We start from the raw sequence: 24731 nt of genomic DNA, 5'->3' as shown, positions 1-24731 counted from the left end.
GGGTCCTTATGAAGGGTAAATAGAAATTGCCATATCACGTTGTGGTTTTACGTAGGTAAGAAACGTTCTTGCTAGAAACCTATAGAAGCCACGTAAAAACTTGCAACAATAATTAGAGGACGTCTAACTTGTTTTTGCAGCATATGCCTTGTGATGTGATATGGCCAAAAGGATGTGATGAATGAGATATATGTGATGTATGAGATTGATCATGTTCTTGTAATAGGAATCATGACTTGCATGTTGATGAGTATGACAACCGGCAGGAGCCATAGGAGTTGTCTTTATTTTTTGTATGACCTGCGTGTCATTGAATAACGCCATGTAAATTACTTTACTTTATTGCTAAACACGTTAGCCATAGAAGTAGAAGTAATCGTTGGCGTGACAACTTCATGAAGACACGATGATGGAGATCATGGTGTCATGCCGGTGACGAAGATGATCATGGTGCCCCGAAGATGGAGATCAAAGAGCAAAATGATATTGGCCATATCATGTCACTATTTGATTGCATGTGATGTTTATCATGTTTTACATCTTATTTGCTTAGAATGATGGTAGTAAGTAAGATGATCCCTTATAATAATTTCAAGAAAGTGTTCCCCCTAACTGTGCACCGTTGCGAAGGTTCGTTGTTTCGAAGCACCACGTGATGATCGGGTGTGATAGATTCTAACGTTCGCATACAACGGGTGTTGACGAGCCTAGCATGTACAGACATGGCCTCGGAACACACGCAATACACTTAGGTTGACTTGACGAGCCTAGCATGTACAGACATGGCCTCGGAACACGGAAGACCGAAAGGTCGAGCATGAGTCGTATAGAATATACGATCAACATGAAGATGTTCACCGATGTTGACTAGTCCGTCTCACGTGATGATCGGACACGGCCTAGTTGACTCGGATCATGTTTCACTTAGATGACTGGAGGGATGTCTATCTGAGTGGGAGTTCATTGAATAATTTGATTAGATGAACTTAATTATCATGAACTTAGTCTAAAAATCTTTACAATATGTCTTGTAGATCAAATGGCCCACGTTGCCCTCAACTTCAACGCGTTCCTAGAGAAAACCAAGCTGAAAGATGATGGCAGCAACTATACAGACAAGGTCCGGAACCTGAGGATCATCCTCATAGCTGCCAAGAAAGATTATGTCCTAGAAGCACCGTTGGGTGAAGCACCCATCCCAGAGAACCAAGACGTTATGAACGCTTGGCAGTCACGTGCTGATGATTACTCCCTCGTTCAGTGCGGCATGCTTTACAGCTTAGAACCGGGGCTCCAAAAGCGTTTTGAGCAACACGGAGCATATGAGATGTTCGAAGAGCTGAAAATGGTTTTGCAAGCTCATGCCCGGGTCGAGAGATATGAAGTCTCCGACAAGTTCTTCAGTTGTAAGATGGAGGAAAACAGTTCTGTCAGTGAGCACATACTCAAAATGTCTGGGTTGCACAACCGCTTGACTCAGCTGCGAGGTAATCTCCCGGATGACATGGTCATTGACAGAATCCTTCAGTCGCTTCCACTGAGCTACAAGAGCTTTCTGATGAACTTCAATATGCAGGGGATGGGAAAGACCATTCCTGAGGTATATTCAATGCTGAAATCAGCGGAGGTGGAGATCAAAAAGGAACATCAAGTGTTGATTTTGAATAAAACCACTAAGTTCAAGAAGGGCAAGGGTAAGAAGAACTTCAAGAAGGACGGCAAGGGAGTTGCCGCGCCCGGTAAGCCAGTTGCCGGGAAGAAGCCAAAGAATGGACCCAAGCCTGAGACTGAGTGCTTTTATTCCAAGGGAAGTGGTCACTGGAAGCGGAACTGCCCCAAATACTTAGCGGACAAGAAGGCCGGCAACACCAAAGGTATATGTGATATACATGTAATTGATGTGTACCTTACCAGTACTCGTAGTAGCTCCTGGGTATTTGATACCGGTGCGGTTGCTCATATTTGTAACTCAAAACAGGAGCTGCGGAATAAGCGGAGACTGGCGAAGGACGAGGTGATGATGCGCGTCGGGAATGGTTCCAAGGTCGATGTGATCGCCGTCGGCACGCTACCTCTACATTTACCTATGGGATTAGTTTTAAACCTCAATAATTGTTATTTAGTGCCAGCTTTGAGCATGAACATTGTATCAGGATCTCGTTTAATTCGAGATGGCTACTCATTTAAATCCGAGAATAATGGTTGTTCTATTTATATGAGAGATATGTTTTATGGTCATGCCCCGCTGGTCAATGGTTTATTCTTAATGAATCTCGAACGTGATGTTACACATATTCATAGTGTGAATACCAAAAGATGTAAAGTTGATAACGATAGTCCCACATACTTGTGGCACTGCCACCTTGGTCACATTGGTGTCAAACGCATGAAGAAGCTCCATGCAGATGGACTTTTGGAGTCTCTTGATTACAAATCATTTGACACGTGTGAACCATGCCTCATGGGTAAGATGACCAAGACTCCATTCTCCGGAACAATGAAACGAGCAACCAACTTATTGGAAATCATACATACTGATGTGTGCGGTCCAATGAGTGTTGAGGCTCGCGGTGGCTATCGTTATGTTCTCACTCTCACTGATGACTTGAGTAGATATGGGTATGTCTACCTAATGAAACACAAGTCTGAAACCTTTGAAAAGTTCAAGGAATTTCAGAGTGAGGTTGAGAATCAACGTGACAGGAAAATAAAGTTCTTACGATCAGATCGTGGAGGAGAATATTTGAGTCACGCATTTGGCACACACTTAAGGACATGTGGAATAGTTTCACAACTCACGCCGCCTGGAACACCTCAGCGAAATGGTGTGTCCGAACGTCGTAATCACACTCTATTGGATATGGTGCGATCTATGATGTCTCTTACCGATCTACCGCTCTCATTTGGGGGCTATGCTTTAGAGACTACCGCATTCACTTTAAATAGGGCTCCATCGAAATCCGTTGAGACGACACCGTATGAATTATGGTTTGGGAAAAAACCTAAGCTGTCGTTTCTAAAAGTTTGGGGATGCGATGCTTATGTCAAGAAAGTTCAACCTGAAAAGCTCGAACCCAAGTCGGAGAAATGCGTCTTCATAGGATACCCTAAGGAAACCATTGGGTATAACTTCTACCTCAGATCCGAAGGCAAGATTTTTGTTGCCAAGAACGGGTCCTTTCTGGAGAAAGAGTTTCTCTCGAAAGAAATAAGTGGGAGGAAAGTGGAACTTGATGAGGTGATAGTCACCCCTTCCGAACCGGAAAGTAGTGCAGCGCGGGAAGATGTTCCTGTGGTGCCTACACCGACTAGGGAGGAAGTTAATGATGATGATCATGAAGCTTCGGATCAAGTTACTGCTGAACTTCGTAGGTCCACAAGACACGTTCCGCACCAGAGTGGTACGGCAACCCTGTCCTGGAAATCATGTTGTTAGACAACGGTGAACCTTCGAACTATGAAGAAGCAATGGCGGGCCCAGATTCTGACAAATGGCTAGAAGCCATGAAATCCGAGATAGGATCCATGTATGAAAACGAAGTATGGACTTTGACTGACTTGCCCGATGATCGGCGAGCGATAGAAAACAAATGGATCTTTAAGAAGAAGACAGACGTGCATGGTAATGTGACCATCTATAAGGCTCGAGTTGTCGCTAAGGGTTATCGACAAGTTCAAGGGGTTGACTACGATGAGACTTTCTCACCTGTAGCGAAGCTGAAGTCCGTCCGAATCATGTTAGCAGTTGCCGCATTCTATGATTAGGAGATATGGCAAATGGATGTCAAAACGGCATTCCTTAACGGCTTTCTTAAGGAAGAATTGTATATGATGCAGCCGAAAGGTTTTGTTGATCCTAAGAATGCTAACAAGGTATGCAAGCTCTAGCGCTCCATCTATGGGCTGGTGCAAGCATCTCAGAGTTGGAACATTCGATTTGATGAGATGATCAAAGCATTTGGGTTTACACAGACTTATGGAGAAGCCTGTGTTTACAAGAAAGTGAGTGGGAGCTCTATAGCATTTCTCATATTATATGTGGATGACATACTATTGATGGGAAATGATATAGAATTCTTGAAAAGTATAAAGGCCTACTTGAATAAGTGTTTTTCAATGAAGGACCTTGGAGAAGCTGCTTATATATTAGGCATCAAGATCTATAGAGACAGATCAAGACGCCTCATTGGTCTTTCACAGAGTACATACCTTGACAAGATATTGAAGAAGTTCAATATGGATCAGTCCAAGAAGGGGTTCTTGCCTGTATTGCAAGGTGTGCAATTGAGCACAGCTCAATGCCCGATCACGGCAGAAGATAGAGAAAAGATGAGTGTCATCCCCTATGCCTCGGCCATAGGGTCTATTATGTATGCCATGCTGTGTACCAGACCTGATGTAAACCTTGCCGTAAGTTTGGTAGGAAGGTACCAAAGTAATCCCGGCATGGAACACTGGACAGCGGTCAAGAATATCCTGAAGTACCTGAAGAGGACTAAGGATATGTTTCTCGTATATGGAGGTGACGAAGAGCTCGTCGTAAAGGGTTACGTCGACGCTAGCTTCGACACAGATCTGGATGACTCTAAGTCACAAACCGGATACGTGTATATTTTGAATGGAGGGGAAGTAAGCTGGTGCAGTTGCAAGCAAAGTGTCGTGGCGGGATCTACATGTGAAGCGGAGTACATGGCGGCCTCAGAGGCAGCACAGGAAGCAATCTGGATAAAGGAGTTCATTACTGACCTAGGGGTGATTCCCAATGCGTCGGGCCCGATGACTCTCTTCTGTGACAACACTGGAGCTATTGCCCTTGCCAAGGAGCCCAGGTTTCACAAGAAGACCAGGCATATCAAGCGTCGCTTCAACTCCATTCGTGAAAGTGTTCAAAATGGAGACATAGATATTTGTAAAGTACATACGGACCTGAATGTAGCAGATCCGTTGACTAAACCTCTCCCTAGAGCAAAACATGATCAACACCAGAACTCTATGGGCGTTTGGTTCATCACAATGTAACTAGATTATTGACTCTAGTGCAAGTGGGAGACTGTTGGAAATATGCCCTAGAGGCAATAATAAAATGGTTATTATTATATTTCCTTGTTCATGATAATTGTCTATTGTTCATGCTATAATTGTGTTATCCGGAAATCGTAATACATGTGTGAATACATAGACCACAACGTGTCCCTAGTAAGCCTCTAGTTGACTAGCTCGTTGATCAACAGATAGTCATGGTTTCCTGACTATGGACATTGGATGTCATTGATAACGGGATCACATCATTAGGAGAATGATGTGATGGACAAGACCCAATCCTAAGCATAGCACAAAGATCGTGTAGTTCGTTTGCTATAGCTTTTCCAATTGTCAAGTATCATTTCCTTAGACCATGAGATTGTGCAACTCCCGGATATCGTAGGAGTGCTTTGGGTGTGCCAAACGTCACAACGTAACTGGGTGGCTATAAAGGTGCACTACGGGTATCTCCGAAAGTGTCTGTTGGGTTGGCACGAATCGAGACTGGGATTTGTCGCTCCGTTTGACGGAGAGGTATCTCTGGGCCCACTCGGTAATGCACCATCATAATGAGCTCAAAGTGACCAAGTGGTTGGTCACGGGATCATGCATTACGGTACGAGTAAAGTGACTTGCCGGTAACGAGATTGAACGAGGTATTGGGATACCGACGATCGAATCTCGGGCAAGTAACGTACCGATTGACAAAGGGAATTGTATACGGGATTGATTGAATCCTCGACATCGTGGTTCATCCGATGAGATCATCGTGGAACATGTGGGAGACAACATGGGTATCCAGATCCCGCTGTTGGTTATTGACTGGAGAGTCGTCTCGGTCATGTCTGCATGTCTCCCGAACCCGTAGGGTCTACACACTTAAGGTTCGGTGACGCTAGGGTTGTAGAGATATTAGTATGCGGAAACCTGAAAGTTGTTCGGAGTCCCGGATGAGATCCCGGACATCACGAGGAGTTCCGGAATGGTCCGTAGGTGAAGAATTATATATAGGAAGTCCAGTTTCGGCCACCGGGAAAGTTTCAGGGGTTATCGGTATTGTACCGGGACCATCGGAAGGGTCCCGGGGGTCCACCGGGTGGGGCCACCTATCTTGGAGGGCCCCATGGGCTGAAGTGGGGAGGGGAACCAGCCACTGGTGGGCTGGTGCGCCCCCCATGGGCCTCCCCCTGCGCCTAGGGTTGGAAACCCTGGGGGTGGGGGGCGCCCCACCTGACTTGGGGGCCAAGTTCCCCCCCTTGGCTGCCGCCCCCCATGTAGATGGGATCCCCAGGGCCGGCGCCCCCCAGGGGGCCTATGTAAAGGGGGGAGGGAGGGCAGCCGCACCCTAGCCCCTGGCGCCTCCCTCTCCCTCCCGCTTGCGCTTGGCGAAGCCCTGCCGGGATCCCCGCTACTTCCACCACCACGCCGTCGTGCTGCTGGATCTCCATCAACCTCTCCTTCCCCCTTGCTGGATCAAGAAGGAGGAGACGTCTCTGCTCCGTACATGTGTTGAACGCGGAGGTGCCGTCCGTTCGGCGCTCGGTCATCGGTGATTTGGATCACGACGAGTACGACTCCATCAACCCCGTTCACTTGAACGCTTCCGCTCGCGATCTACAAGGGTATGTAGATGCACTCCTTCCCTCTCGTTGCTAGTAAACTCCATAGATGGATCCTGGTGATGCGTAGAAAATTTTAAATTTCTGCAATGATCCCCAACAGAGAGGCGCTGCGGTGTTCTGGTCCGTTCAGGGTGATGCAGCAGCCGGAGTCGAGGCAGGAGACGAAGGTCGACGGCGGCGGAGCTCCGGCACACTGGAGCGTCGCGAGGAGGAAGAAGAAGGTGAGAAGTAAAAGGGGAAGAATGAAAAGTGAACCCATGGCCCTATTTATAAGGGTGGAAGGATAAGTGGCATGTGCGGGAATCAAGGAGACAGGAAAATGGATATGTGACGGCGCGGGCGCCTCGATTTTCGGAGGGTCAGTAAAGGAAAAGATTTATTAAGATTTGGGTTCTGTGTAGTATTAATCACAGGTGACATCACGGCGGGTTACCGCAATTTCTGGAGATGACGTCATGGCGGGTTACAGTATTTCACAGGAAGATGAAGGAGGATTTTTCGAAGTGTTGAAGATTGACATGAACAAGTTCAAATCAACCTGGGGCCTAATGTTGGGTATATGACCCGCCCAGGAGGGGCCGGGTTATTCCGATGGCGGTTCATCTAAGACAAAGCCCATGAGTATGCTGAAGATGGTGGTTCATGAAGTAGGCCTGTCAAAGTGCCCAAACTGAGAGGCGGCTTAAGGCCCATGAGTATAAACCGCCATGTATATGTAAACTTGTATTGTAAGGCATGTAAGACAAGTCACCGAGCCGGACACGTTTGTATGAGCCGGCCGGGACTCTGTAGGCCACATGGCGTCTACCCATGTATATAAGGGGACGACGCGGCAACGGCTTAGGGCAAGAAACAACAGATCGAGAGCCAGGCAAAGCGTATTCGCTCCCTGGGAATCGAAACCCTAGCAATACCACCTCAAACTGGATTAGGCCTTTACCTTCACCACAAGGTGCCGAACCAATATAAACTCCTCGTGTCCTTTGTCCCGTTTAACCCCTTTAAGCTAACTCCATCGTAATGGCTCCACAACTAAGTCCTTCCATGAGCACATCTGCCGTGACACTTCCACAACAAGGGGCAAGCAAAACATAGCAAACGCAACCAAACAAACGAAGCGCTGAATAATCAGGAGAACGACCAGAAAGACGCTCGAGAGGAATACCACCCTGTAGAGCAGCAGATGGCTGAATGTTGATGAGATAGGTGGAAGTGGTAACAGCCTCAGCCCATAAGTGAGGCGGAAGAGAGGTGGCGATCATCATCGCACGCGCTATCTCAAGAAGGTGACGATGCTTGCGCTCAGCCACACATTCTGAGTATGAGCACAAGGGCAAGAGAACTGAGTAAGAGTACCCTGCTCAGCAAGAAATCCTCGTAGTGCATCGGAGATATACTCACCAGCAGAATCTTTGTGAAAAACATGAATAGGAGTGGAAAACAGGGTATGAACCATGGCAGCAAATTTTTTGTATATCGATAAGACCTCACTATGAGAAGACATGAAATAGATTCAAGTGTACCGAGAAAAGTCATCTATAAATATAATATAGTAGCGATGACCCCCTTTCAAGGCAAAGGGAGTCGGACCCCAAACATCAGAGTGAACGAGATCAAAAGGGCGCTTGGACACCAACTCTCACTATGAGGATAGGGTAGCTGAATCTGCTTACCAAGCCTACAGCCCAGACAATCCAACGAAGCGTTACCGGAGACAGACCCCAGAACACCACGCTGAACCAAAGACGAGAGATGGGAACCACATGAATGGCCAAGATGATGATGCCACTGCTGAAAAGAGCTGGTAGATGCAGCAACAGGGGCTACGAGACTGGCAGCGGTGGCAGCGGAAGGAAGACGAAGCCAGTCAAGCTCCCAGAGACCATCAGGGCACCGAGGGCCAGCATCAAGCAAAGCCCTAGTGCAACGATCCTGAACAGAACATGAATCAAAGTCGAGAATGACCCTACAACTAGAGTGAACAATCTGACCACCGGATATGAGCTGCATGGTAAGTCGAGGAACAAGAGCGATAGAGGGAACATGAAATGAAGAAGTGCTAAGAGTGCCTCGACCACGTACAGGGAGGGGAGTGCCATCAGCCTTACGAACAAGAACAAGAGACTCAACGGGTCAAACGGAGGTCAAAGTGGAAGGATCATAAGTCATATGAAAAGACGCTCCAGTATCAAAAATCCATGGAGATGTACCTAAATGAGTAGAAGGTGGTTTCTCAATGCCAGAAAAGTCAGTCATAGAACCTGCAGAACCTGTCGGTGAAGAATCCCAAGCAGCAAGCAGGCATCGCAGCTGCGCAATCTCACGCGCACACAGGGATACGACAAAAGAGATCGAGGTTGAAACATCTACCGATGATGAGCAGTCGCCACCACCCGTGGAAGCCGCGTGTAGAGTCGACCAAGAGTAGCAAGTCGACATAGAGCCACATATGGAAGCCACTGGAGAAGTCGACATAGAGCGGTCGCCGCCCCGCGTGGAAGGGTCGGTGCAACAGACCTCGGGTATATTGCCCAATTGTGCACACGCACAAGATCAAGATTGAAGCACCCGCTCAAGATAGGGATTGAAGGCCCAAGAGATTTGAAGAGCCTGTATACAACCGAGGAAGACCAAGGACGGGTCAGAGAACAAGATATCTACGAGGAAAGAGCCTCCCTCGCCGGGCAGGCGAGCCCGGCAAGGGGCCAGGCCACCACTAGAAGCAAGCAACCAAGACTCCCCGGCAGCGCCTGCTGGGGCTTGCGGGGCCTGAACCATCCCGCCAACTGTGCAAGTACGACCCACGTTGTCAATTAGTGGGGTGTCAAGCCGCAAGGAGATTAAGTGGCAGCATTTGCCACATGGCAGCCATCTCCTATAGAAGAAACCCACAGGTGACACCCGTCCAGTGACGTGTCAACAGAACAGATGCAGAGCTGGCAAGATAAGCCCGGCAAGCCTTGCCGGGCAACTAGTGATGTGACACTGAGCGGTGCATTTAATGCACCCTGTCAGCCCGCAGAGTTAGGTATGATAGCACTGTTTGCTATCATATCAGTGGGTAATGACCATTTTTCCACTGTGGTGACCCCTTAATCTATAAAAGGAGGCCCATGGCAATCGTAGGAGGGGGTTAGAGGGTTGGAAACTTGACAAACCCAAGCCACCATACGCTTGTGGTCATCGTAGCCCTAAGGCAGGCCTTGCCGGGCAAGTGTACCACGCACCACCACGCTCATTTCCACCATCAATCCACCAAAGCAGGAGTAGGGTCTTACACCTCGCGGCGGCCCGAACCTGGGTCAATTGCTTGTGTGCTCTCTGTCGTGCTGCCGCGCGCTGGTCTGCTCTTTGTGCAACGCGACGTCCCCTGCCAAACCAACAAGGGGCCGCCCGGTCCCATAGGTGGCCACAGATATCCCGCGACATCTTTGGCGCGCCAGGTAGGGGGCTCGCTTGTGCGAACTTGAAAGCGTGCGCAGCGCGTCATCTTCATCGCCATCTTCGCCTTTGATGACGCCATCGACCATGGCGCCCAAGAGGAAGAAGTCCGGCCCTTCGGCCCAGCCATCTACCTCGAAGGCTCCACGCGTGCGGCGTCAGATGCCGCGGAAGATGCGGGGACAAGCGAGGACGTGAACGCTGCTGGGGGCGTGGCAGGAGCCGGTGGCGCCATTGCCACTCCCCCTGCGGCCGACACGGGGGCTGAAGGCGTCGGAGGAGAACAACTTCAGCAGCGTTTCGATGGCCAAGCTCTGCAAGGTATGGACGGGAGGGTGACTCCGCTTACATCCCCTCCTCCCACCGACAGGCGCAGCCACAACAACGGTGCTCAGTCTGGGATGAACCACCGTCCTCCGGCTGTCCCTGCCACAGGGGCGGTCACGGCACGTGTGTCTCCTCCCGGGCGAGCCGACCCAACCACTGCACCCGACGGAGGCGCGGACCCTCGAGCGCCATCACCGTGCGACCCCGCTGCCCAGGTGGCCGCCCCACCGCAGCACGGGCGTGCCACCGCCGTCGCTGCCGCGGGCACCGTCAGGAGCCAGGCGACGGTGCGGTCGAGGTCATCAACTTCCATGCCAAGCACAACCACGGAGGCTATGGCGCGGGCACAACTGCTACTCAGGTTCCGGCCAGCAGCCGAGCAAATGGATGAATGGTGTGCCACCATCAAGAGTCTGCTCGGTTTCGCTGAGGCTGGGGGCTCATGGCGCGCTGGCCCGCCACAACCTCCCCAAGTGACGACGACTGCTCGTACTGCTGGCCGAACAGAGGGGGTTGTCCCCACCATGCATTCCCCACCACGCCAGCAGGGGCGGGCGCAGCAAGATCAAGATCTTGACGACGTCTCGATGGCCTCTTCCGACCCTCGAGCACGTCCGGGCAAACGGCGAACCCCGGAGGATAGGTGGCGGGGAGACGTGCGCGTCGTCCTGGGATGGCCTCTCGATGACCCCCGCCAGACCGACGGGTGCGGTGGCGTCAACGTCGACGAGCCTGGGTTCGGTGTCAGCGGGTGCCTACCTTTCGAGGTCGGCTGCCCTGCCTTTACACGTGAGCTGCGACAAGTCTGTTGGCCATCCGTCCGCACGTTCAAGCCAGAGATACCCGAGAAGTACGACGGGCGACTGAACCCGGCAGAGTTCCTGAGAATCTACACCATCATTGTTCAGGTTGCCGGGGGAAGAGACGAGAAGGTGTTCGCCAACTACTTCCCGTTGGCTCTCAAGTCCAACATGAGATCTTGGCTCATGCACTTGCCGGAGAACTCCATTTCATCATGGGCAGACATGTGCCATGAGTTCATCGGTCACTGGTAGAGCGACGTCCTAAACAAACGGTTTAAAACCCCTTTCCGCGACGGCATTTGGAACCGTAGCCAAGTGAGTGTGGGCGATACGGGGGTCCTTCCCACACGACCCAAAAATCGTCGGGGATAGGCCCTCGTGGGACCCAGGCTGGGGCATTGCGTGATCAGGCGAGGCATGGAAACCCAATCATTTCCGTAGGTATGTACATCCCACACGGTGAATCCCAGAAATCATTTCCGTAGGTATGTACATCCCACACGGTGAATCCCAGAAATCATTTCCATAGGTATGTACATCCCACACGGTGAATCCCAGAAATCATTTCCGTAGGTATGTACATACACACGGTGAATCCCAGAAATCATTTACGTAGGTATGTACATCCCACACGGTGAATCCCAGAAAATCATTTCCGTAGGTATGTACATCCCACATAGTTCTTTGTGTGGAAACGTTTGTGCAAGGTGGCCTAACACAAACAGTTCGCTGCCGGAAGCCGTGTGTGATTGTTAGTTGATTGAACACGCCTACTTTCTAGAAACCGTGCGGGTTGTTTGAGTTCATCGCCCATGGTGTTGTCTGAGTAACCGTTTGCAATAGAAAACTCCAATAAGCAGGGTAATTAGCCTATTATTGATAATCCATGTACTAATCAAACTGATATTCCTTATAAAACACGCCAGATATTTCATATATGTATAAAAGCAACCAGGATTTCATAATCGAATTACATCAGATAGCTTCGGCACTCAGTTACGCCATTACACAACAGCACCAAGTTTCACATGCAGCATCAAAAACCTTTGGAAAGTAGCATCATACACGGTAAATAGACAAATGAATCTCATCTGGGAAACTGCAGAAGCGGAAGGCAAATATTGAGCCTTCAGTGATGTTGAATGTCCTTGCAACTTTAGGCCAGTGGCTATAGATAATTGCCCGCCCAACCTTCGTCCTCTTCAGCAAGACTTCAATATTGTACCGTGGGAGTTGAATGAATACCTTCCTCGCCTCTTGACCATGCAGGTGGTTTGAGAGGTAATCATCGTTGAACTGCTTTGAAAAGTACTGAAAACAAAGCTATGCATAAATCGCTGTTGTAAATTTTGAAATGGCGCAAGGGGTAAAAACAAGGTAAAAGAGTTGGTACCATCCTATAGTTGACTGATGTCTTCTTCATTGTGCAAACAAAGATCTTGCTGTTATTCATCGCAAGTTTCTTCATCCTAACAATCTTTCTGAGTTTCTTGAGTTGACTGATATTCATGGACATCTCATTTCCCCATATGCAAAATGGGCCAGATTAGACCAGATAGAACCACCGTGTTAAATTTTGGAATTATTCTGGGTTCATTTGGCCTTTTTATACATTAATTGAGTTTCTGGGCATTTAATATGCATAATTAAAGTTTGAACTACAAGCACATGCTCCTGTGCACCAAAGTTGTTTGAAAAATTAAATGTGTGTCCTTGGGTGAATTTCTAGGTCCCATGCAAGAGATGGGAGTGAAATTCAAACATCTGGGCGTCGTGGCTCGGCCGGAAAGATTGAGGAACTTGGTTTTTTAATTCCTGTAATTCCAAAACACGCCTGGAAATCATGAAACTTGCATGGTCTCATGACATGGCACCAACATGCTGTGGTAATTTTTCTGTCCGATTTGCGAAGGCCCACACATTAACAATCAACAAAGTGATTTTGGAACAAGTGTTGTTACGTTACAAATCGGAAATACAAGTATTATTGAAACCATGGGCGTTCGACTTACCAATTACGTGCGGCCACGCGTCCCCTTTTTTTATTGGCTAGTAGGTGTCGTGCGGGGTAGCTATTTGAGTACGCGAGGCATGCGATCAGACCCCTGCGCGTGCTCATCAGGAGGAGAGCCCTTTGACCGCTACCCATCGCGCACCTCCCTCCCAACGTCTCAATTAATGGCGCCCGAGCACCTGTTCTACGGCGTGGCTATATGTCTCACTGGACTGAGATTTAAGAGAGAAAAATGAAATTCTGGAAAGAAAGTTTTGCACGGATCTTGATGTAAGATCCGACAGACCTATATAGCATCGACTGCGACTTATAGCAAGCATGATGATTATAAGGACGATGATAGTGGATAATAATTGTCTTACATATTTAGAAACATAATTAAAAAAGCCACATGCCGCAACGCCTGAAATACACAAGGGCAAAAGAAGAAGGAAGACAACGATCTGGCTCGTTGATCTCTACTTTCTTGATGCATTGCTGCAGGCCACGGGAACTAGTCTCCGCGGCGAGCGGCGACGAGCTCTTTCTTGTCCTCAAGATGCTGCTTGAGAGTATCCACGTATTCCTCCACCAGCCTTCTGCGCTTGATGCGCAGCATGGCATTCTTGTCCATAAGTTTCTCGACGATGACGCCGGTCCTCTTCAACAAGGCAGTGGTCTGCTCCTGCTACTCCGCACTTCCGATGATCTTCGCCCTCAGCGGGTCACGCCTGGCTCGTAGCTTCGCATTGCTCTCATTTAGTTGCCGGATGACGTCGGTAGACTATTCAAACGAGGCTTTCAGGTCATCCTGCAACCTCTCCCACCTGGAGATCTGATCCATCTGCCTAAGGACGAGGGCACGCATGCGCCTGTAAGAGTCCTCGCCTGCCCGCGAGGCATTTTCCCAGGCCACCGTGGTGCAGGAGGACATCTCTTTTGCTTCCGCGGCACGGCCGGACCAGTCTGCTGCATCGACGGCGCGGCGGGTCCTCCGTGCTGTTTCGGCGGTGCGACGGGACCTCTCTGCTGCTACGGCCGTGCGCCGGGACATGTTGGCTGCTTTCACGACGAGGCGGGACATCTCTCGTGCTCCCAGTTCCAGGCTCGCCTCTCCCTAGTGGCAATCTCTCGACCCAGAACTCACGCTGGCCATGGTGGACGCAAGGGAATGATGATGAATGACTTGTTTGTTTTTTACTTTTTGTGGATGAGGAGTTGAGGAGGAATGTGTAGTCATCTTGGAGTAGTAGTATTTATAACCACGCAGTAATACGCTCCTAAGTGAGAAACCGTTTAGGTTTTGATCGGTGTGAATAGGTTTGCAAAATTGGAATGTGACGGGACGCGGCCTCCCTGTTCTTCTAAAAAAATTGTGACGGGACGCATGCTCAAACTTTACTGACGGTTATAAGTGCGGTACTATTCCCGGAAGACGTAACGTGGGCACGTACGCCTTCTCGACCGCATACGCGGCGTTTGCACCATAGGGTGCACCGCAATAGGCAATGTCAGCACACGTCTTGTTCCAACAACCGTGCGCGCTCGTTATTACCATCGCGCACACTTCTTTTAATTAGAATGGGTGTGCCCGTCTAGCGCACACACGTTGATCTATCTAACTGTTTCAGTTTGTTGTGGCTAATCGCAAACAGATCATCCATGTGAAGTGTATGCCATCAATCGCAGACACTTTGGTCTGGCTTACCCATTTCTGTTTTGTTGCCTAATCGCAAATAGTTAATCCATCTGAAGCGTATGCCCTCAATCACACACACCTTGATCTGGCTGACCATTTCTTTTGTGTTGCCTAATCACAAACAGTTCATCCGAGTGAACCGCATGCTGTATATCGCACACACCTTCATCTGGCTGCCCGTTTCTTTTGTGTTGCCTAATCACAAACAGTTCATCCGAGTGAACCGTATGCTCTATATCGCACACGCCTTCATCAAGCTGCTCGTTTCTTTTGTTCCGCCTCATCGCAAACAATTCATTGGACTAAACCGTATGCCCTGGATCGCACATGCAACTAAAATCTGAACCGTGTTTGATGCATCCTCCATTGCAAACGTTTTGCACCTTTTTTGACGGGTTTTTACATCCCCGTTTGTGATTGATGCATCGCACACAGTTTCGTGAAAGGGTCTCTAATCGTAGTGTCGCGTTAGCAGCATCCTGTAGTAGTGGGTGCCTTCACTAGTGGCCACCAGGAACCCGGCAGGCCCATCGACCTACAGCTTCTTCAGCAGAAGGAAGGAGAAACTCTTCATAAGTATTTACAAAGATTCAGTAAAGTCCATAGGAATATTCCGAATATCCATCCAGCAGCTTTTATAGCCGCCTTCCAGTCCAATGTGTGCAACCGTCACATTCGTTCTAAGATGAATGTGCGGTTGCCCAAGACTGTGAAGGAGTTGTACACATTAGTGGATAAGTGTGCTCGGATAGAGGAAGGAAGGAAGTTGCCCGGGGAGGAGGATTGCATCAATGTTGATTCAGAGGAAGAAGATGAATCAACTAGTCAAAGAAAGGGCAAGAAGCACAACAAGAAGCCAAGAGATAAGACAGTGATGACTGTGGAAGGTTCTAGCATGCCTAGTACTGGTAAGAAGGCCAAGGCTGAGGTCCCCGGCAAGGAATTTGCCATGTGCACTGCATGCCGGGAAGCCGCTGCCGCGGAGAAAGCCAGGAAAGGTGATGGGCCGTACTGCAAAATCCACCGGACCAAGGGCCACGACCTTCATGAATGTTATCAAGTTGAGCAGCTTGTCAAGAGACAGAGAGCAGAGTATGATAAGCATGATAAGGAGAAAAGTCAGAATGCTGCTGGCGGAAAGGGCCGAGGCAGTGAAGCAAACCGCCCCGGAAAACTCTTTCGGAACCAAGGAAAACCCGCCAGGGGCCAAGAGAGGAAACCTGTGAGGATTTGAGTGATGGAGGGAATGAAGACGAAACTAGCAAGCAGGAATTTCAGAGGGCCACTGACGCCCTATGCATTGATGGGGGTGCATCTTTGCACTCCTCCCATCGCCAGCTCAAGCGATGGGCATGAGAGGTCAATGCTGTGGAGCCAGCGCTAGAGGCCCAGAAGCCGCTCAAATGGTCCCGCACGCCCATCACCTTTGATGAGGAGGACCACCCTCGCCGCACCACCGCGCTAGGGTGTTTGCCATTGTTGGTGTCCCCAACGATTCGCAACCTTAAGGTCACAAAGATGTTAGTGGATGGCGGGGCCGGGTTGAATCTGATTTCCCCAGCTGTTATTAACAAGCTTCAGATAGGAGAGGAAGAGCTGGAGGTTACTGACACGTTTCAAGGAGTCAATCCCGGCAGGAGCCGTCCCAAGGGAAAGATTACTTTGCCGGTGACGTTTGGGGGAGAGCTGAACTATAGGACTGAGAAAATTGTGTTTGATGTGGTTGAGCTCCCCCTACCGTATAATGGGATTCTGGGACGACCGGCCTTGGCCAAGTTCATGGAAGCATCCCACTATGCTTACAACACTTTGAAGATGCCTGGGCCATTGGGAGTCATTACCATCCTATCAAATGAGAAGGATGCGATTATCTGTGTGGACAGGATGTATCGGGATGCCGTCGCAGCAGAGGCTGCGGGAGCAATGGTCCCCGCCAAGGAAAGCAAAGGAAAGTAGAGGGATTGTAGGACCTCCGGCAAGGAGTCCGGGAAGCGTGCCCCCTCTGAGTGCACGACACCCGTTCACGATATGCCGGAGTGTTCCAATAGCAAGAGATCCAAGGTTGAAGCACCCCAAGTGAAGAAGGTCCTGGCAGGGCTGGCTGGTGTTGATGGTACTTTCACCGTCAGCGCCACCCTTGACGACAAAGAGGAAAGCGCGCTCGTTGCCTTCCTGCAGGCGAATATCGATGTGTTTGCCTGGTAACCATCTGATATCCCTGGTGTTCCCAGGGAGGTAATCGAGCACCACCTTGTTGTCTGCCCACATGCCCGACCCGTCAAGCAGAAAGTTAGGAAGCAAGCCTTGGAGCGGCAGCAGTTCATTGCTGAGGAAATCAAGAAGTTAGAGGCAACTGGATTGGTCAGAGGAGCACTGCACCCTACATGGTTGGCAAACCCAGTTGTAGTTCGGAAGGAGAATGGGAAATGGAGACTTTGCATTGATTTCACTGATCTCAATAAGGCTTGCCCAAAGGACCCATTCCCCTTACCGTGCATTGATCAGATTGTGGATTCTACTTCAGGGTGCGATCTGCTCTCCTTTTTGGATGCTTACTCTGGATATCACCAGATCTTCATGTCCAAAGAAGACGAGGAGAAGACATCATTCATCACTCCATGTGGTACATACTGTTTTGTCCACATGCCTCTCGGATTAAAGAGTCTCGGATCTACTTTTTCAAGAGTAGTCCAGATTGGTTTTGAGCCACAACTACACAGAAACATAGAAACATATATGGATGACATTGTGGTCAAGACCAAGGATAAGGCCACCCTTATCCAGGATTTGGAGGAGACATTTGCTAATTTGCGCAAGATCAACCTGAAGCTTAACCCGGAGAAGTGCGTATTCGGTGTTCCCTCCGGCAAGCTACTTGGATTCTTCATGTCCCACCGGGGGATCGAAGCCAACCCTGATAAGATCAAGGCCATTGAGTAGATCCAAGCGCCAAGGACAGTCAAAGATGTAAGGCAGTTGACGGAATGCGTTGCCGCGCTGAGCAGATTCATCTCCAAATCTGCCGAGCGCGCCCTGCCATTCTTCAAAATTTTAAAGAGGGCAGGACCAATGAAATGCACCCCGGAAGCAGATACAACATTGCAAGAGTTGAAGGCTTACCTGTCATCTGTGCCCACCTTGGTTGCACCCAAACCCCGAGAGTCGTTGTTACTCTACTTGGCGGCAACCAACCAAGTGGTCAGTGCAGCTTTGGTAGCACAGCGGGAAGCAGAAGATGCGGAAAGTGGCCAGATCACGGCAGAGTCAGCAGAGGAACAGGACAGCAGTAAGCACGGCAATGAGAGTAGCACCAAGGACGCGACAAGGAAGAAAGTGCTGCAACACCCAGTTTACTTCGTCAGCTCCTTGTTACAAGGAGCTAGGTCGAGGTACTCTGGTGTGCATAAGTTGAGCTTTGGCCTCATCATAGCCTCAAGGAAACTGCGCCGCTACTTCCAAGCCCATGAGATCATGGTTGTTACTCGTTTTCTGTTGCAGAGGATACTCCAAAACCCTGAGGCTTCTGGCAGAATAGTGGAGTGGGCTTTGGAGTTATCCAGCTTCGGTTTGAAGTTTGAGAGCACTTCAACCATTCAAAGCAGGGCACTGGCAGAGTTTATTGCAGAAATGACGACAACCCCTGATGAGGAAGCAACAGAAACAGCTCTCCCCGGCAAGGAATCACCCCAAGAATGGATTATGTATTTTGATGGTGCTTTTTCCCTACAAAGTGCAGGAGCTGGCGTGCTTCTTGTTGCCCCCTCCGGGGAGCACCTGAAGTACATCATCCAAATGCACTTTGCCCGGGAAGAAGCCACCAACAATACACACTACAAAAAAGACACATCCGTGACATTTTGGGCCGAATGAAATTTTTTCTGTCATACATATGACACTTCTATGACGATAATTGTGACAAAACCCGGTATCATCATAGATGTGGTGGGCTCCTACTTCTATGACAAAAAATCATGACAGAGAATGGGCTTTTCATCCTGGGCGGGCCGGAGACGCAGCTGCATGACATTCTTTGGGCTGTCCATCACAGAAAAAACCGTGGTAGAAGCGAGGGGGAGGAAAATTTCGGGGAGTTCCCGGTTACGGTGGGAGGTTGGGGGCCGAGCGATGCGCGTTTCTCTCGTACACGTACGCGCTTGTGTGCGAGGTGTTGGCTCTAACTAAACCCGAGCGAGGTGTTGGGCTCTGACTAAACCCGAGCGATTGCACTGCAGGCCACGCGTTACTGAACCCGAGCGATCGATCGATGGCTGTTAACTGAACCCGATCGAGCGATTCCTTCGCTACTGCTGCTAACTGAAGCCGATCGATTAGATGAACAGTGAGCGTTGTGGCGGGGGGGGGGGGGGGTGGATGAACAGTGAGCGGTGGCGTTGCCTCGGGATGAACAGGACCCCGTGGTGTGGAGGGCTGGATGAACAGTAGACGATGGAGGGGTGCCCGTGGAGGGGTGGTTGAACGGGACCCCGTGGTGTGGAGGGCTGGATGAACAGTAGACGGTGGAGGGGTGGTTGAACAGTAGCCGGTGGAGTAGCGCGCGGTGGAGGCTGGATGAGCAGGAGCCCGTGGAGGCTGGAGGAGGTCGACGGTAGCCCGTGGAGGCTGGAGGAGGTCGACGGTGCAGATGAACAGTATCCCGTGGAGTCCCGTTTTGCGGTACGCCACACCCCTCCCGATGAACAGGACCCCCGTTTCGACCGTAGGAGGTCCGTTTCGTCCGTTTTGCGGTATGCCACACCCCTCCCGATCAACAAGACCCCCGTTTCGACCGTAGGAGGTCCGTTTCGTCCGTTTTGCGGTACGCCACACCCCTCCTGATCAACAGGACCCCTGTTTCGACCATAGGAGGTCCGTTTCCTCTGTTTTGCTATACGCCGCACCCCTCCCGATCAACAGGACCCCGTTCCAAACGTAGGAGGTCCGTTTCCTCCGTTTTGCGGTACGCCAGGCCTCGTTTCCATCGCTTGTTCCGTCCAAGCCCTCCCGATGAACACGACCACGCATTCCGTTCCGACCCAACCGGTTGGCTCCCACGCGTTCCGTTGCCTCCCGATGAACACGATGCATTCCGTTGCCTCCCCATGAACACGACGCATTCCGTTGCCTCCCCATGAACACGACGCATTTCGTTGCCTCCCCATGAACACGACGACCACGTTGTTTCTCCGTTCCGACCCAGCCATGTACACGAGCCCTGGACGTACGTATGCGCGAGTAGGCGTTCGAGACCCCGCCCGCATGTACACATACGTGGCTATATTTTCTTTCTTGCACCCTGGCCGCTGTACGTACGTGTACATGCTACGTGCGCGCCTCTACTACGACACGTGCGCGCCTCTACATCCACCAGTATATATGTACGTACATGTTCGCGACCAGAATGACAACGCTACGTACGCTTCGACCAGGTGGGTCCCGACTGTCAGGCACTTCCTTGCATGCGAAGATGTAGCTGGTGGGTCCCAGAAGTCAGGGGGACACATTTTTTTCGCGAAATACAGTGGCCCGTCCGGTGGGTCCCCGCTGTTAGGTGGAGAAATAATTATTTTGCATGTAATAAGGAGGCACTTCCTTGCTGCGGCCGTGGACCCAGCTGTCAGCCTCTCCACGTACAGTCCACGTCCGATGGAAGCCGTTCCTTGACCACGTTGACCACGCCGCGCCGAGAGCACCAGGGCGGTGGACGACGGTGAGGCCTAGGAAGGGGACGACGCGGACGCGGGGAAGACGCGGCAGTGGATGCCCACGCGTAGAGGAGTACGAGGGTTCACTGGTTCGCTGCGGTGTGAGGCTGCTGTCGCCGCAGAATAACAGTGGGTGTGGGTGAGTAGAGGGATGGCCTGGCCAGCAATGGGAGTAGTAGGGGGCGGTGAGGCCTCTGCCGCATCGCAGCCGGCCATGGGAGGCAGGAGCACGAGGCACGACCGGCGCTGGTTTGGGCGGCTGGAGCAAGAAGACCAGAGGTTGAAGAAGCACTACGGCCGTTGGATGGACATCGTATGGTCACTAGAGCTAGAATCGTGCATATTGACTAAGTTGACAAAGCCCTTCGTCCCCGTCAACTTAGTAGGCCCACAAGTCAGCCTGCCACTATACTGAGTCCCAGCTAACAGGGGGAGTATTCATTTTTTTGTGCGTAATAAGGAGGCACTTCCTTGCGTGCGAAGATATAGCTGGTGGGTCCGAGCTGTCAGCAGCGGTAACGTTTTTTTCACGAAATACAGAGGCCCTTTCGGTGGGTCCCTGATGTCAGGTGGAGGAATCATTATTTTGCGCGTAATATGGAGGCAATTCCTTGCGTGCGGCCGTGGACCCAGCTGTCGGCCTCTCCACGTATAGTCCACTTCAGATGCATGTCGGTTGTTGACCATGTTGACCAGGCCGCGCCGAGAGCACCAGGGCGGTGGACGACGGCGAGGCCTAGGAAGGGAATGACACAGAGGCAGGGAAGACTCAGCAGTTGTTTACCACGCGGAGGGGAGTACGACTGTACGAGGGTTTACTGGTTCGTCTGCCGTCGCCGGAGAATAACAGCAGGTGTGGGTGAGTAGAGGGATGGCTAGGCCAGCGATGGGAGTACGGTGGGGTGGTGAGGCCTGCGCGGCAGCAGAGCCGGCCGCGGGGAGGAGGGAGCAGGCAGTCCCGCCGGCACTTGTTTGAGCGGCTGGAGCAGGAAGAGCAGAGATTGAAGAAGCACGACGGCCGTTGGATGGCCATCCAACAGTCACTGCTTGTGCGTCAACCTTTTTTTAGGAAAGCCTCAAATCTGTGGAAAATAGCATACAGCCCATCTGCCATTATTTCTAATAATTTACAGCCCATTTGCTAATTATTAAGGTTTTTTTGGAGCCCATATTCTTTTTGTTAGCATTACAGCCCATATTGTGGCCACGGTTAAAAAATTATATGAAATTTTGCATATTTCGGTGCGGTCCGAACTGTTTTTAATCCCGAAATTTCGACTCACATTCAAACTGATTTTAAAAATAAATGTATATTAATATAAAATCCAACCAATTCTCCACGCATAAAAATTAATGTAATTTAAAATCTCGAAATGAAAAAAAAAGATATTTGAAACTAATTGCCGGTTTGATGTGTTTTAAAAATGTACAGCCCATTTCTCATTACTGATGGGCCATTTTCTCGGCCAGCCGAATGAAAGCTCTCCTCATCTTGAAAGATTTGCAGCCCAACAGGCCTGACAAAGCGACTTACTTGGCAAATCACAAAAAAAACTGGGCCGTGGCCGTGGACCCAGCTGTCAGCCTCTCCATGTACAGTACTCTTCCGATGGAATGTCATTGACCACGTTGACCATGCCGCGCCGAGAGCACCAAGGCGGTGGACGACGGCGAGGCCTAGGAAGGGGACGACGCGGAGCCGGGGAAGACGCGGCAGTGGATGCCCACGCGGAGAGGAGTACGAGGGTTCACTGGTTCGGCTGCGGTGTGAGGCTGCCGTCGCCGCAGGGCCTGGCTAGCGGTGGGAGTAGTAGGGGGCGATGAGGCCTCAACGGTAACACAGCCGGCCACTAGAGGCAGGAGCAGGCGGTCTCCCCGGCGCTAGTTTGGGCGGCTGGTGCAAGAAGAGCAGCGATTGAAGAAGCAGCAGGACCGTTCGATTCAAATCCAACGGTTACTGCTGCTAGAATCGTTTGTTGACTAGGTTGACAAGCCCTGCGTACGCGTCAACTTAGTTGGCCCACAGGCCAGCCTCCCAACCGGTGCGCCCCAGATGTCAGTGGGAGGAATCATTTTTTTTGCGTAATAAGGAGGCAGTTGATTGCGTGCGGCCAGGCCAGCGGAGGGAGTAGGGTGGGCTGGGGAAGCGTGCGCGGCATCACAGCGGGCCACAAGAGGATGGAGCAGGCAGTCCCGCCGGCGCTAGTTTAGGCGGCTGGAGCAGGAAGATCAGAGATTGAAGAAGCACGTCGGCCATTGGATGGACATCCAACAGTCACTGCTGCTAGAATCGTGTGTTCACTGACAAAGCCTTGCGTAAACAAGTCAGCCTCGAAATCTGTGGCGTGTACAGCCCATTTGCTATTATTTTTATAATTTTTACTAATTTTCTAATTCATATGGAATTTATTTCAGCCCATTTTCCATTTTTAGAATTGCTGGCCATTTTCTGGTCAGTACTAGGGTCAAAAAAATAACTAAATATGTGGGAAATTTTGAAAATTCGCAAATTTTTGCTGGGGAACGAAATATTCTTAATCCAAAAATTAATAGCCATACTAAAACAAATTTAAAAATAAATTAGTACTATGTCATGTTAAATCCAATGAAATACGTATAAGATATCAGTGAAGAACAAAAACAAAAAAAGAAACTTATATCCCATTTGCTATAATTTTTTTGGAATTTTCAACCCCTTTTGATATTACTTTTAACAGACATTGACCATACTCTTAAGCCAGGCCGGAATGCATCCCTCCTCGTCTTGAAAGATTTGCAGCCCAGTAATTCGGAGAAAACAAATAGGCCTAGCTTGCGTATTCTTCAAAAAGAAATACTGTGCTACCTATTTTCCCAAAGAACTGGTGCATGAGCATTTAGCTTTATTTATTTATTTACTTATTTATGTGTAGGGGACCATGAGCATGTACCTGGGCCGGATTCATGTGAGAGCCTCCCTTCCAGTTAATTATGGGCTTCTCTATTGGGCCTTCATCAGTGGGCTGCATGTTATCAACAAGTGGAAAATGTGTTCCGTACGAAAAATAGTATGCGCTACGTACGGTACGGGGCACTAAAGGATCGAACCGTGCAACGACTTCCAAAACATTGTGTTTGTCGTTCTAACAACACATTTATTCAACCAACAGACGAAATATACTACTGATTGTACATTGAAAACAGCAGCAACAGCAACCAGGGCTGGGGGTGCAACAGAAGCAGTAAGCAGGCCAGAAGAGTGAAGACGCAGCTCTCTCTTCCAAACCAAACATCAGCCATCATTACAAAAGGGCTACCAAAAAAGAACAAGTGTATGCATCAAACTAAATAAAGATCCTACTACACCAAGTGTACGCATCTAACTAACTAGCTCAGTTAGACGTTACTATTTATTAAGCTGTGGAGATTGGCTGACGGCTTGAACCAGATGGGTGCCTGACGGGGGAAACTCCAGCCAGCATGTCGAAGTCTGATACTTGCGACCCTCTCTCCTACTTTGGGCTGCAGAGCGTGGCGGCACATATCAGGGTATGGTGCATGCAGAGACGCATGGTACGCTGTGTACACACAATTTTGCCTGATGAACGAAACCACGCTGCCATCATGATCCTTGCCGTCGGTTATCTCCTGGTTAATCGGATAATTCAGTCCGACAAACAGAGAGCGTGTACCAAGGCTACTTACCAGCCTCCATTCAAAAATTCCTGAAGGCCCAGAGAAGCTGGGATCCTGCTCAAAGACCTTGCAGTGACTGTGATTGTATTCCGCGAAACAACACGTCCGGTACGTGCGAACGATCATCAATCTTTCGCCGTCGTCTGATCGAGCCAGGAACCACCTGCAATTGCCATGCCGCTTTTCTTTGAAAGGTTCTGGGATTAGGAAGGGTAGGGACACCAGGCGGCCTACAACATCATATCAAGTTGGAGTCAAATAAAAAAGGGCTCTTGATTTAGTCAATCTTAAGAGCAGCATGTTATGAGCATGAATATTTTTTCAGCAAATGTTGACAGTAATATAAGCAAGCCATCATGATATCATAGGAAAGTAACATACTGCTGTAACAGCCGTTTGTAGCGATGACTGGAGTAGGCCAGCAATACGTCCAGCCATAGAAGGAGT

The sequence above is a fragment of the Aegilops tauschii genome, chromosome 1 (genome assembly GCF_002575655.3).
Source record: "Aegilops tauschii subsp. strangulata cultivar AL8/78 chromosome 1, Aet v6.0, whole genome shotgun sequence".
Lineage (NCBI taxonomy): Eukaryota > Viridiplantae > Streptophyta > Magnoliopsida > Poales > Poaceae > Aegilops > Aegilops tauschii.
Note: the sequence above shows the minus strand (reverse complement) of the source record.